Raw genomic sequence first — 12,102 nt, forward strand, 5'->3', positions numbered from 1 at the left:
CAACACAATACAACCATTGGCAGGCACAGAAAGAAATTGGGAGAAAATTGCACTTGAGAAGAATGGGGTGAGTACTAACCCCTTCGAAGAATTTAATAGACCACCCAGAGTACTTTCCTGATCCTTACACAAGCTTGTGATGAGGGCCAGGAGAGGTGCAGAGGAGGACAATTGGCAGGAAGAAGTTGTATGCCAGAGGGCAAAGAGTGGATAGTGTAGAAATACACACCCCAGGTAAGAAGTTCTTGGGTGGAAGCTGAAGCAGGAAAATAGGAAGATTGGTCAACAGGGAACAATAGGAGCCCTCATAGTACCACTAGGTGGTGGCTTCTGCAAGAGTTTACTAATTCACTTTTTAAAAATAGGGATTGGAAACAGAGAAATTGGGAAAGACCAAAACATTGGTCCATATTTCACAATAACTGTCACTGGGATATTTGTCAGTTGGACAAAGGTAGGAAACTCAAAACTTAAAAAAATTGAGTAAGATGTCCTGGTTTAACAAGATGTTTGACTTGACTAAAAAAAATGTCCTGGGAAAGAGGGGAAGCTTTGCCTCTCCACATAGTGCTCTCTGAAGCTGGCGTGAAAGAAGTAACTTTGGAAAGAACTAAAAGCCTTGAGGTTGACTCTTTTATTTTTCTTTTGCCTTTTTTAGTTCCTATAAAGTAATGGGAACTCTTTCCCCAGTATTCTTTCTAAGTGGTGTTGCTGTTTATCAGCTTTAGGAGCACTACAAGACCCGGGGATTAGCCTCAAAAACTGTGCTTATATAAAACATCATTATAACACCAAGGTCAAGGGTTCAGATCCCCTTACCTGCCAGCCAACCCCCCCCCAAAAAAAGAAGAAACTTTAGCAAGCCCTTGCATGTCCTGCTTTTGATCTCATTGAGTATGTTAAGGAATTGAACTCTAAATTAGCCAATGGCTGGCTGTTTAGCTCAGCTGGTTAGAGACCTGGTTATAACACCAAGGTCAGGGGTTCAGATCCCAGCCTGCCACCCCAAAAGAAAAAAGAAAAAAACAATTAGCCAAAGATAGGGCTAATGAAAGAGCTACAGTGAAAGAAAATGAAGAATGAGTTAGGATACACCAAGATCATTTACAGAAGATCTAATTGTTACCACCAAACATTAAGACAGCTGGGCAGAGAATTAGCAAAGAGGTGTGACTTTAAGACAGTACACCTGGAATTTCAACACCCTGTAAGTGTTGTGATGTTTGGTGCATGCCACAACCTGCCCATCCCTACTGTAGGCTCTTTAGATAGAGCTGTTCCATGAGTTCTTGCCACACAAGCCATTATGACTGTAAGAGGCAGAGGAGGACAGCCAAAGGGTGGAGAGAACTTACAAGACTAACAGCTGGAAGATAAAGGGGTGAGTGGTACATTTCTAGAAGCTGAATCTAGAGGTCTGTTATGGGCTGAATGGTATCCAGAAATTCTTGTGTTGAAATTCTAACCCCCAGTTCCTCAGAATGTGAGTGTATTTGGAGATAGTATCTTAAAAAAAATTAATTAAAACAAGGTCATTAGGGTGGGCCCTAATTCAATAAGACTTGTGTCCTTATAAGAAGAGATTAGGATTAGAGCACTTACAACACCAAAGTCACAGGTTCAGATCCCCATACCAGCCAGCCACCAAAAAATAAAAATAAAAGAAGAGATTAGGGAACGAACACAGAGGAAAGATCCTCTGAAGACACAGGGAGAAGATGGCCTTCTACAAGCCAAGGAGAAAAGTCTCAGAAGAAACTAACTCTGCCAACACCTTGATCTTGGATTTCTAGTTTCCAGAACTGTGAAGAAATACATTTCTGTTGTTTAAGTCACCAGTCTGTGGTACTTTGTTATAGCAGCCCTAGAAAATTCATACAAAATCAGAAATATATAGCTTCCAGGTTTTTCAAGAAGGTTGTATGAAGTTATCAAGGATTTATCCTGAGCGTCCCAGCTACTTTCCAACCTTAAAGTTGGTCTCTTACCCTATTATGGGTGAAGTCAGAAAAGTCTGAGAGGTCCCTGTCTTTAAGGTAATTGCAATCTATTTAGGAAGACAAAACTAACACACTAAAACAGTATCTACATCTTGTTCCTTGGATGATAGCCATGTGAATTTGTAAGAGCCATACATGAGAGAGAATAAATTCTCAAATGGACAAACCCAGATATACATAAACAGTATGTGTGTCACTGTCCAGGCGCTGCATTTGGACAGCTCCATTTGGTATTTTACAGTGAATTCTATTTTAGGTTAGGGCAGTGTTTCTCAAAGTATGTCCATCTGACCACCTAAAACAGAAACACTGGAGTGCTTGTTAAAAATGCAGATTCTTTGTAATACTGAGGACAAGGGTTCAGATCCTGGTACTAGCCAGCCAAAAAATAAAAATAAAAATTCAGATTCTGGGGCTGGCCAGTTAGCTTAGTTGGTTAGAGCACAGTATTATAACACCAGTGTCAAGAGTTCAGATTCCTGTAACCTGTACTAGCCAGCTGCCGAAAAAAAAAAAAAAATCCGGATTCTCAGCCCCACTGTAGGCTTTTTTTAAAAAAGCAACCCCAATAATTATTGACCCTGAAGTATGAGAACACGAGTTTAAGATTTATCATCATTGTTCTCCTCTTGGCTGCCAGTCTCTGTTGAATAAGAATGCCTCCTACACCTGCACTTCTAGGACAAGAAAATCTATCAGGTCAGGGAGGAAAGAAAGCACCCGAATAGAAAATCGAACCAAGAAGAGACCCCTGTCCTGATGGCTGTCTGACCATGGTTACGAATTCCGTAAGTAGCAAGGTCAGTCAGTGGTCAACCTTGAGAATAGAGGAAATATTGGGATATTATTTCCCACTGTCCCCCAATATTTATAATCTGTCTTCTAGCACTTGCCATGCTTATTATTTTTTTTAGCTTTTTTCTTTTTGTCATACTTATTCTTATCCTTACACCTTTGCTTATGCTGGCAGATTTGTCCTCCTTTCTTCCTATTTTTCTGAATCTTTCTTTATGTATATATTTTTTACAGCTGGCCAGTATAGGGATTGAACACCATGCTCTTACCAATTTTTGAATTTTTCAAGTCCTCGAAAGTCCCATTTTCTCCAAGATGATCTTACTTCTCCAGCTTCCATTGATATCTCTCTTCTCTGAATTCTTGTAGCAATGTGGTCACTACCAACATGGTTCAGCATTAGGCTATAATTTTTTGTGTATATTTGTTTTAGCTCTCCAGCTAAATTTTATTTATTTATTTATTTATTTTTAGGGGATCTTACCCCTTGGCTTGGTGTTGTCAGCACCACGCTCAGCCAGTGAGCTAAACAGCCATCCCTATATAGGATCCGAACTCGTGGCTTTGGTGTTATCAGCATGGCACTCTCCCGAGTGAGCCATGGGCCAGCCCTCTCCAGCTAAATTTTAATAATCTTGAAGGCAGAGAGCATTTCTTATAGTTTGGTACCTCCCTTTATAGCTCTTAGAGTAGGACTAGGTATAGATATTAATAAGTACTTCATTGACTGAAATAAAAATTAGCTCTGTACCTGAGAGGCCACTCTGCTCCTGATGTCTGCTTATCCGTCTTCACTTTGCTTCTGGGAGGCGAAGCCTCCAGTAGGATACTTAGCTGCTTTACAGATGCATAGAATTCACCAAGAAAGTCAATGCCTTGCTAGAATTGTGGCTCCAGTTGCGTGACAAAAGAAAAAGACACAAAGGCCTTATCTGAACACTATGTCTCTTTGCTCCGGTTAACCATTTAGGTTTGTCCAGAATTAAGAGACTGAGGGAACTTCACACATAAGATCAGAAAATGTCCTCAGACATATCGATTGCATGTTGAGATGATAAAATTTGGATATATTAATTTTATCAGCACTGCACTATAACTAACTAAACTAACCAGACAACCCCTCCCCCTCCCCTTTTTCTTGTCAACAGGCCTGGCTATGTTAATATAAATTTTTTTAAAAAATTTAATTGCGAGGGCCAAGCCCATGGCGCACTCGGGAGGGTGCGGCTCTGGGAAGCGTGACAGCGCTCCCGCTACAGGTTCAGATCCAATATAGGGATGGCCAGTTTGCTCACTGGCTGAGCGTGGTGCTGACAACACCAAGCCAAGGGTTAAGATCCCCTTACTGGTCATCTTTAAAAAAAAAAAAAAAGAAAAGAAAATGTCCTCTGGGAGGCCACTTTATAAGTCTGGTCCTGATGATGAAAGGTAGGATTGCACAATGAAGGACAGTGTCCATAGTAAAGACTCCCCACGATGTCTTCACATGGACACTGAGGGTTTTCACACGAGTACTTGGTTTTTCACATGGCATTTCAGCTCTCCCTCCCTCCTTATTATCCAATCACAAGCACTTCCAATCCCTACCTATACTTCAGGCAGTCACCAAATCACCCTCCATGACACCTCAAATATATATATTTTAAATCCCTTTCTAAGTTCTACACACCTCACAACTAAATACCTGGGGGAGGTTTTTTTTTTTTCTTTTTTCTTGTTTTTTTTCAGTCTTTTTTTATCTTTTCCATTTCATTGAAATGTTTACAGCAATAAGGGAGGAGGAGGAGAAAGGAAGGGGTAAGAAGGCCCCGTAGGGAAAAATCCAATGAGTCCAAGCCCAGGACTCATTCCCCAGGGAGATCCAGACCCAAAATCTGCTCCCCAGATCACCAAGCCCACCGGACTGGGAACTGTCCAAATATCACCACCCCTGTGGGCCAGGGGCCCTGCAGGGAGTTGTGCTTGATAAGGAGTTGCCCCAAGGGACAAGGTTATTGGGTGCACTCTTGGAGGGCTGAGAGTGCAGGCTTGCTTGGGGGGCAGCTACAAGAGAAAGAGGGAAGGAGTTTCAGAGAAAGTCTGAACTTTAAACCACCAGCCACAACCGCCCATTCCCTCACCCTGGGGCTTTCTCCCAGGCCAGAGGCCTCAGTTTCCATGAACAGGAAATTGTAGCACAGGAGGAACCTGTCTGTCTGTCCTTTTGCCATGTTCCTCCCACCCTGTGCAGCCAGCAGCATTGCTGGCTCCAGAGAGGAGCTGCTGACAGGTTCAATCCAGCAGGGGCCTTTGGCAACCTCAGAGACTGCCCTTCCCAACCCTCGGAAACCAAAGCCCTCATTTTCCTCTGGAAGTTAGGAAAATTAGGGGGGAAGAAAGGGTCAAGAAATGGGCTGCACCTTTCCAATTTTTTCCTCCTCACTCCCCTGGGGACCTCTGGGCTCCTCCTCACTGCACTGCCCCCAAATAGTGCTGGTGCATGTGTCTGGTGGGAAACTTGTCTGTGAAACCGGGCACCTCAGGCCCCCACGTCAAAGCTCTCTGAGGGTTTCAGCCTCGGGGTGGTTCAGGGTGCTGGTACCCTGGAGGGAAATCTCCACTTTGCAAGGAATAACTGCTGTTGAAGTTGCAGTTAAGGGGCAGGATGTCCATGCTGCAAGCTTCCCAGCCTCCCAAGGAGTGCTTGGACTCCCAGAAGCTCCCTGGGGAGTGAAGGGGGCGAGGAGGGATTGAAGCCCACCCAACTTGGCGATTAGGGTGTTGTAGGGGTTTGTTCCCCCACGGGGCTGCAGCACAGGGTTAGTCAGCAGGTGGTTCCCCATAGTATCGCTGTTGAGGGTGGGGGTGCCGTTGATGTCATCTGCCATGAAGGAGGGCTCAATCTGTTTCCTCACACTGTTGTTCTACATCCTCCAGATTTGGCTCTAAGTCCCCATATAGTAGCAGGTGTTGCTTCTCATGGCTGAGGTCTTGAGGGAGCTGTGAGTGCCCCCAGTGGGGAGCAGATGCAGCAGCAGGAGTGATGCAGGCACTTGCTGTACTCCTGTGCACCTTCTTATGTAAGGCGCGGTGAAAGACAAAGATGAAGACCCCTTGGAAGGTGTTTAAGGTGGTGAAGAGATAGGCTATGACTACTGACTCCTTGTTGATGAAGAGGAGGTGANATGGCCTTCTACAAGCCAAGGAGAAAAGTCTCAGAAGAAACTAACTCTGCCAACACCTTGATCTTGGATTTCTAGTTTCCAGAACTGTGAAGAAATATATTTCTGTTGTTTAAGTCACCAGTCTGTGGTACTTTGTTATAGCAGCCCTAGAAAATTCATACAAAATCGGAAATATATAGCTTCCAGGTTTTTCAAGAAGGTTGTATGAAGTTATCAAGGATTTATCCTGAGCGTCCCAGCTACTTTCCAACCTTAAAGTTGGTCTCTTACCCTATTATGGGTGAAGTCAGAAAAGTCTGAGAGGTCCCTGTCTTTAAGGTAATTGCAATCTATTTAGGAAGACAAAACTAACACACTAAAACAGTATCTACATCTTGTTCCTTGGATGATAGCCATGTGAATTTGTAAGAGCCATACATGAGAGAGAATAAATTCTCAAATGGACAAACCCAGATATACATAAACAGTATGTGTGTCACTGTCCAGGCGCTGCATTTGGACAGCTCCATTTGGTATTTTACAGTGAATTCTATTTTAGGTTAGGGCAGTGTTTCTCAAAGTATGTCCATCTGACCACCTAAAACAGAAACACTGGAGTGCTTGTTAAAAATGCAGATTCTTTGTAATACTGAGGACAAGGGTTCAGATCCTGGTACTAGCCAGCCAAAAAATAAAAATAAAAATTCAGATTCTGGGGCTGGCCAGTTAGCTTAGTTGGTTAGAGCACAGTATTATAACACCAGTGTCAAGAGTTCAGATTCCTGTAACCTGTACTAGCCAGCTGCCAAAAAAAAAAAAAAAAAAAATCCGGATTCTCAGCCCCACTGTAGGCTTTTTTTAAAAAAGCAACCCCGATAATTATTGACCCTGAAGTATGAGAACACGAGTTTAAGATTTATCATCATTGTTCTCCTCTTGGCTGCCAGTCTCTGTTGAATAAGAATGCCTCCTACACCTGCACTTCTAGGACAAGAAAATCTATCAGGTCAGGGAGGAAAGAAAGCACCCGAATAGAAAATCGAACCAAGAAGAGACCCCTGTCCTGATGGCTGTCTGACCATGGTTACGAATTCCGTAAGTAGCAAGGTCAGTCAGTGGTCAACCTTGAGAATAGAGGAAATATTGGGATATTATTTCCCACTGTCCCCCAATATTTATAATCTGTCTTCTAGCACTTGCCATGCTTATTATTTTTTTTAGCTTTTTTCTTTTTGTCATTCTTATCCTTACACCTTTGCTTATGCTGGCAGATTTGTCCTCCTTTCTTCCTATTTTTCTGAATCTTTCTTTATGTATATATTTTTTACAGCTGGCCAGTATAGGGATTGAACACCATGCTCTTACCAATTTTTGAATTTTTCAAGTCCTCGAAAGTCCCATTTTCTCCAAGATGATCTTACTTCTCCAGCTTCCATTGATATCTCTCTTCTCTGAATTCTTGTAGCAATGTGGTCACTACCAACATGGTTCAGCATTAGGCTATAATTTTTTGTGTATATTTGTTTTAGCTCTCCAGCTAAATTTTATTTATTTATTTATTTATTTTTAGGGGATCTTACCCCTTGGCTTGGTGTTGTCAGCACCACGCTCAGCCAGTGAGCTAAACAGCCATCCCTATATAGGATCCGAACTCGTGGCTTTGGTGTTATCAGCATGGCACTCTCCCGAGTGAGCCATGGGCCAGCCCTCTCCAGCTAAATTTTAATAATCTTGAAGGCAGAGAGCATTTCTTATAGTTTCGTACCTCCCTTTATAGCTCTTAGAGTAGGACTAGGTATAGATATTAATAAGTACTTCATTGACTGAAATAAAAATTAGCTCTGTACCTGAGAGGCCACTCTGCTCCTGATGTCTGCTTATCCGTCTTCACTTTGCTTCTGGGAGGCGAAGCCTCCAGTAGGATACTTAGCTGCTTTACAGATGCATAGAATTCACCAAGAAAGTCAATGCCTTGCTAGAATTGTGGCTCCAGTTGCGTGACAAAAGAAAAAGACACAAAGGCCTTATCTGAACACTATGTCTCTTTGCTCCGGTTAACCATTTAGGTTTGTCCAGAATTAAGAGACTGAGGGAACTTCACACATAAGATCAGAAAATGTCCTCAGAGGCCTGTGGCTCACTCGGGAGAGTGCGGTGCTGATAACACCAAGGCTACAGGTTCAGATCCAATATAGGGATGGCCAGTTTGCTCACTGGCTGAGCGTGGTGCTGACAACACCAAGCCAAGGGTTAAGATCCCCTTACTGGTCATCTTTAAAAAAAAAAAAGAAAAGAAAAGAAAATGTCCTCTGGGAGGCCACTTTATAAGTCTGGTCCTGATGATGAAAGGTAGGATTGCACAATGAAGGACAGTGTCCATAGTAAAGACTCCCCACGATGTCTTCACATGGACACTGAGGGTTTTCACACGAGTACTTGGTTTTTCACATGGCATTTCAGCTCTCCCTCCCTCCTTATTATCCAATCACAAGCACTTCCAATCCCTACCTATACTTCAGGCAGTCACCAAATCACCCTCCATGACACCTCAAATATATATATTTTAAATCCCTTTCTAAGTTCTACACACCTCACAACTAAATACCTGGGGGAAGTTTTTTTTTTTCTTTTATCTTGTTTTTTTTCAGTCTTTTTTTATCTTTTCCATTTCATTGAAATGTTTACAGCAATAAGGGAGGAGGAGGAGAAAGGAAGGGGTAAGAAGGCCCCGTAGGGAAAAATCCAATGAGTCCAAGCCCAGGACTCATTCCCCAGGGAGATCCAGACCCAAAATCTGCTCCCCAGATCACCAAGCCCACCGGACTGGGAACTGTCCAAATATCACCACCCCTGTGGGCCAGGGGCCCTGCAGGGAGTTGTGCTTGATAAGGAGTTGCCCCAAGGGACAAGGTTATTGGGTGCACTCTTGGAGGGCTGAGAGTGCAGGCTTGCTTGGGGGGCAGCTACAAGAGAAAGAGGGAAGGAGTTTCAGAGAAAGTCTGAACTTTAAACCACCAGCCACAACCGCCCATTCCCTCACCCTGGGGCTTTCTCCCAGGCCAGAGGCCTCAGTTTCCATGAACAGGAAATTGTAGCACAGGAGGAACCTGTCTGTCTGTCCTTTTGCCATGTTCCTCCCACCCTGTGCAGCCAGCAGCATTGCTGGCTCCAGAGAGGAGCTGCTGACAGGTTCAATCCAGCAGGGGCCTTTGGCAACCTCAGAGACTGCCCTTCCCAACCCTCGGAAACCAAAGCCCTCATTTTCCTCTGGAAGTTAGGAAAATTAGGGGGGAAGAAAGGGTCAAGAAATGGGCTGCACCTTTCCAATTTTTTCCTCCTCACTCCCCTGGGGACCTCTGGGCTCCTCCTCACTGCACTGCCCCCAAATAGTGCTGGTGCATGTGTCTGGTGGGAAACTTGTCTGTGAAACCGGGCACCTCAGGCCCCCACGTCAAAGCTCTCTGAGGGTTTCAGCCTCGGGGTGGTTCAGGGTGCTGGTCCCCTGGAGGGAAATCTCCACTTTGCAAGGAATAACTGCTGTTGAAGTTGCAGTTAAGGGGCAGGATGTCCATGCTGCAAGCTTCCCAGCCTCCCAAGGAGTGCTTGGACTCCCAGAAACTCCCTGGGGAGTGAAGGGGGCGAGGAGGGATTGAAGCCCACCCAACTTGGCGATTAGGGTGTTGTAGGGGTTTGTTCCCCCACGGGGCTGCAGCACAGGGTTAGTCAGCAGGTGGTTCCCCATAGTATCGCTGTTGAGGGTGGGGGTGCCGTTGATGTCATCTGCCATGAAGGAGGGCTCAATCTGTTTCCTCACACTGTTGTTCTACATCCTCCAGATTTGGCTCTAAGTCCCCATATAGTAGCAGGTGTTGCTTCTCATGGCTGAGGTCTTGAGGGAGCTGTGAGTGCCCCCAGTGGGGAGCAGATGCAGCAGCAGGAGTGATGCAGGCACTTGCTGTACTCCTGTGCACCTTCTTATGTAAGGCGCGGTGAAAGACAAAGATGAAGACCCCTTGGAAGGTGTTTAAGGTGGTGAAGAGATAGGCTATGACTACTGACTCCTTGTTGATGAAGAGGAGGTGAAAAGCCCAGGTGAGACCCAGCAGGAAGAGTAGCACGATGGGCCCCAGGGCCCAGGACTTAATGTTGAGGTGACTGGAGTCAGGCTTGAGCACAGATGAGCTTAGGATCATCTTGTGCAGGGTCTCCATGAGGAATGCCAGGTTCACCATGATAATAAAAGAGATGGGCCCGGAAAAGCTCCAGATGAAATAATTGTCTACTCAGAGCCAGCAGGCCTTCCCGGTGTTGTAGCTGCAATAATTAATGGCAGCTGTGATGCCTACTACCAGGGTCAGAAAGCCGTAGCCACCCGGGTAGTAGTACTTGTACAGGAATACTTACTCTCAATACCTTCACCAGCAGCACTTTTTTTTTTTTTGAGACCGGCCGCACCGCGCTCAGCCAGTGAGCACACCGGCCATCCCTATATAGGATCCAAACCCGCGGCGGGAGTGCTGCTGCGCTCCCAGCACCACACTCTCCTGAGTGCGCCATGGGCGCGGCCCACCAGCAGCAGATAGAGGTACATGCCCTCCAGGCACAGCCAGGAGAAGGCAGCCAGGAAGAAGTAATACAGCAAGCCAGAAAAGACGGAGCAGGCAATCTCATACCAAATCTTGTCTATCCTCACCAGGAATAGCAGCTTGGCCAGGAAGAGGTTGATGCACAGGTTTTTATGGATGATGTTAGGGTCAATCTGCAGCCTCCACAGGAAGAAGGTAGAGGTGGAGATGGAAATGGCAAGGCAGACCATGGAGATCACAATGCCCACCCAGGACTGACAGCAACAGCTTGTTGATGTGACCCTGGTAGTGGGGAACAGGAACAGGGTGTATGCTCAAGGCCTCTTGCTTTGCACATGGCCAGTCTTACTCTGGTCTCAGCCAGGTGCCAGTTGCAGGCCCTGGAGAAAGTTTAAAGGGCCCTTTTCTTTAAAGGCAGGAAAATGAAGAAGATGACTCACTTAGGTCTTGCCCAGTCCTGTAATTCTGACATTTTATGTTGATCAGCTACACAACCTACCCATCTCTGACCTCATTCTTCTCTAAATACATGAAAGTGCTCCTGGTGAGTTTATTTCCTGCCTCTGTCCTTACCTTCTCTTTAGACTTCTCCAGTACCTCCATTACTTCTACATCAGACTCAGGTTTTTCCTGCTACATGTTTAGACCTCCACCTGTCTTCTTCAAATACCCTCACTTTCCATTGTTGTTGTTATATATGAAACACAAGTAATAAAATACAACATTAATAATATTTGTAGAGCCTTCTCTGTCAAGGAAAACTGAACCACCATTCAACTTTTTATCCTTTTAATTCCTTCAGTCTTAAAATTTTCCTATATATCATATCTTGGACCAGAAGATTTTACAATGTTCCTGTCTTTTTAAAAATCTCACCTCTGGGCCGGCCCGGTGGTGCACTGGATAGTGCGCCGCTTGGGAGGCACAGCGGCGCTCCCGCCCAAGGGTTCGGATCCCACATACGGACTGGTTCCCGCTCACTGGTTGAGCGAGGCGCGGGAGCGACGCCGAGGGTTGCGATCCCGTTGCCGGTCCCCGGTCCGGTACGGGGGCAACACTGAGGGTTGCGATCCGTTGCCGGACACGGAAAAAGACAAAAAAAAAAAAAAATCTCACCTCTGGTTAACATTTTGACCTGCAGGTAGAAAGCTATCTCCCCAACACACGTGTTGTTTATCAGTGAACCTGCTATGTTGATGTGCCAATTTTCTTAATTAAAAAAAAGTTAAAAAGATAAAGACAACCAAAAATCAATGAAATAAAAATTTATCTTAAAGGCTGGCCAGTTAGCTCAGTTGGGTAGAGCATGGTGCTGATGACACCAAGGTCCAGGGTTCAATCCCTGCACTGGCCAGCCCAAAAAAAAAAAAAAATTGTAGCGTAAGTCAATGAATGAGATGGCCATAATCCATTGAATAGCATAGTTTTGGGGGTGAATACAGGCAAGCAGAACTGAGAAGTATTGATTCTCGGTATCAGCAATCTGAGCCCAAGATACCTCAAGAGCAGCAGGGACTCTGCCTTCTCCGAGCTCTGTATTGTAAAGTGCTTGAGCTCTTTAATCAGACAGGTGAGACT

At 45.0% G+C, this 12,102-nt stretch overlaps 1 protein-coding gene, 1 non-coding gene and 1 pseudogene across 2 annotated transcripts in view; 1 reads left to right on the forward strand and 2 right to left on the reverse strand.

Annotated features, from left to right (window-relative positions):
* LOC103601428 (acetyl-CoA carboxylase 1) overlaps window positions 1-3,666 on the reverse strand; it is a gene marked incomplete at its 3' end in the record, with an annotated part of 154,829 nt that extends 151,163 nt beyond the window's left edge. Inside the window, exon 1 of the mRNA XM_008585835.1 lies at window positions 3,547-3,666. The remainder of the gene's footprint in view (window positions 1-3,546) is intronic.
* Window positions 3,667-9,408: 5,742 nt separating this feature from the next.
* LOC103601429 lies at window positions 9,409-11,127 on the reverse strand (annotated as a pseudogene).
* A 677-nt stretch (window positions 11,128-11,804) lies between these two features.
* On the forward strand, window positions 11,805-11,878 carry TRNAI-GAU. Its single transcript has one exon. It is a non-coding gene; the product is annotated as a tRNA-Ile (tRNA).
* The last annotated feature ends 224 nt before the right edge of the window (window positions 11,879-12,102 follow it).

The sequence above is a fragment of the Galeopterus variegatus genome, unplaced genomic scaffold (assembly GCF_000696425.1).
Source record: "Galeopterus variegatus unplaced genomic scaffold, G_variegatus-3.0.2 Scaffold3730, whole genome shotgun sequence".
In the NCBI taxonomy this organism is placed as follows: domain Eukaryota; kingdom Metazoa; phylum Chordata; class Mammalia; order Dermoptera; family Cynocephalidae; genus Galeopterus; species Galeopterus variegatus.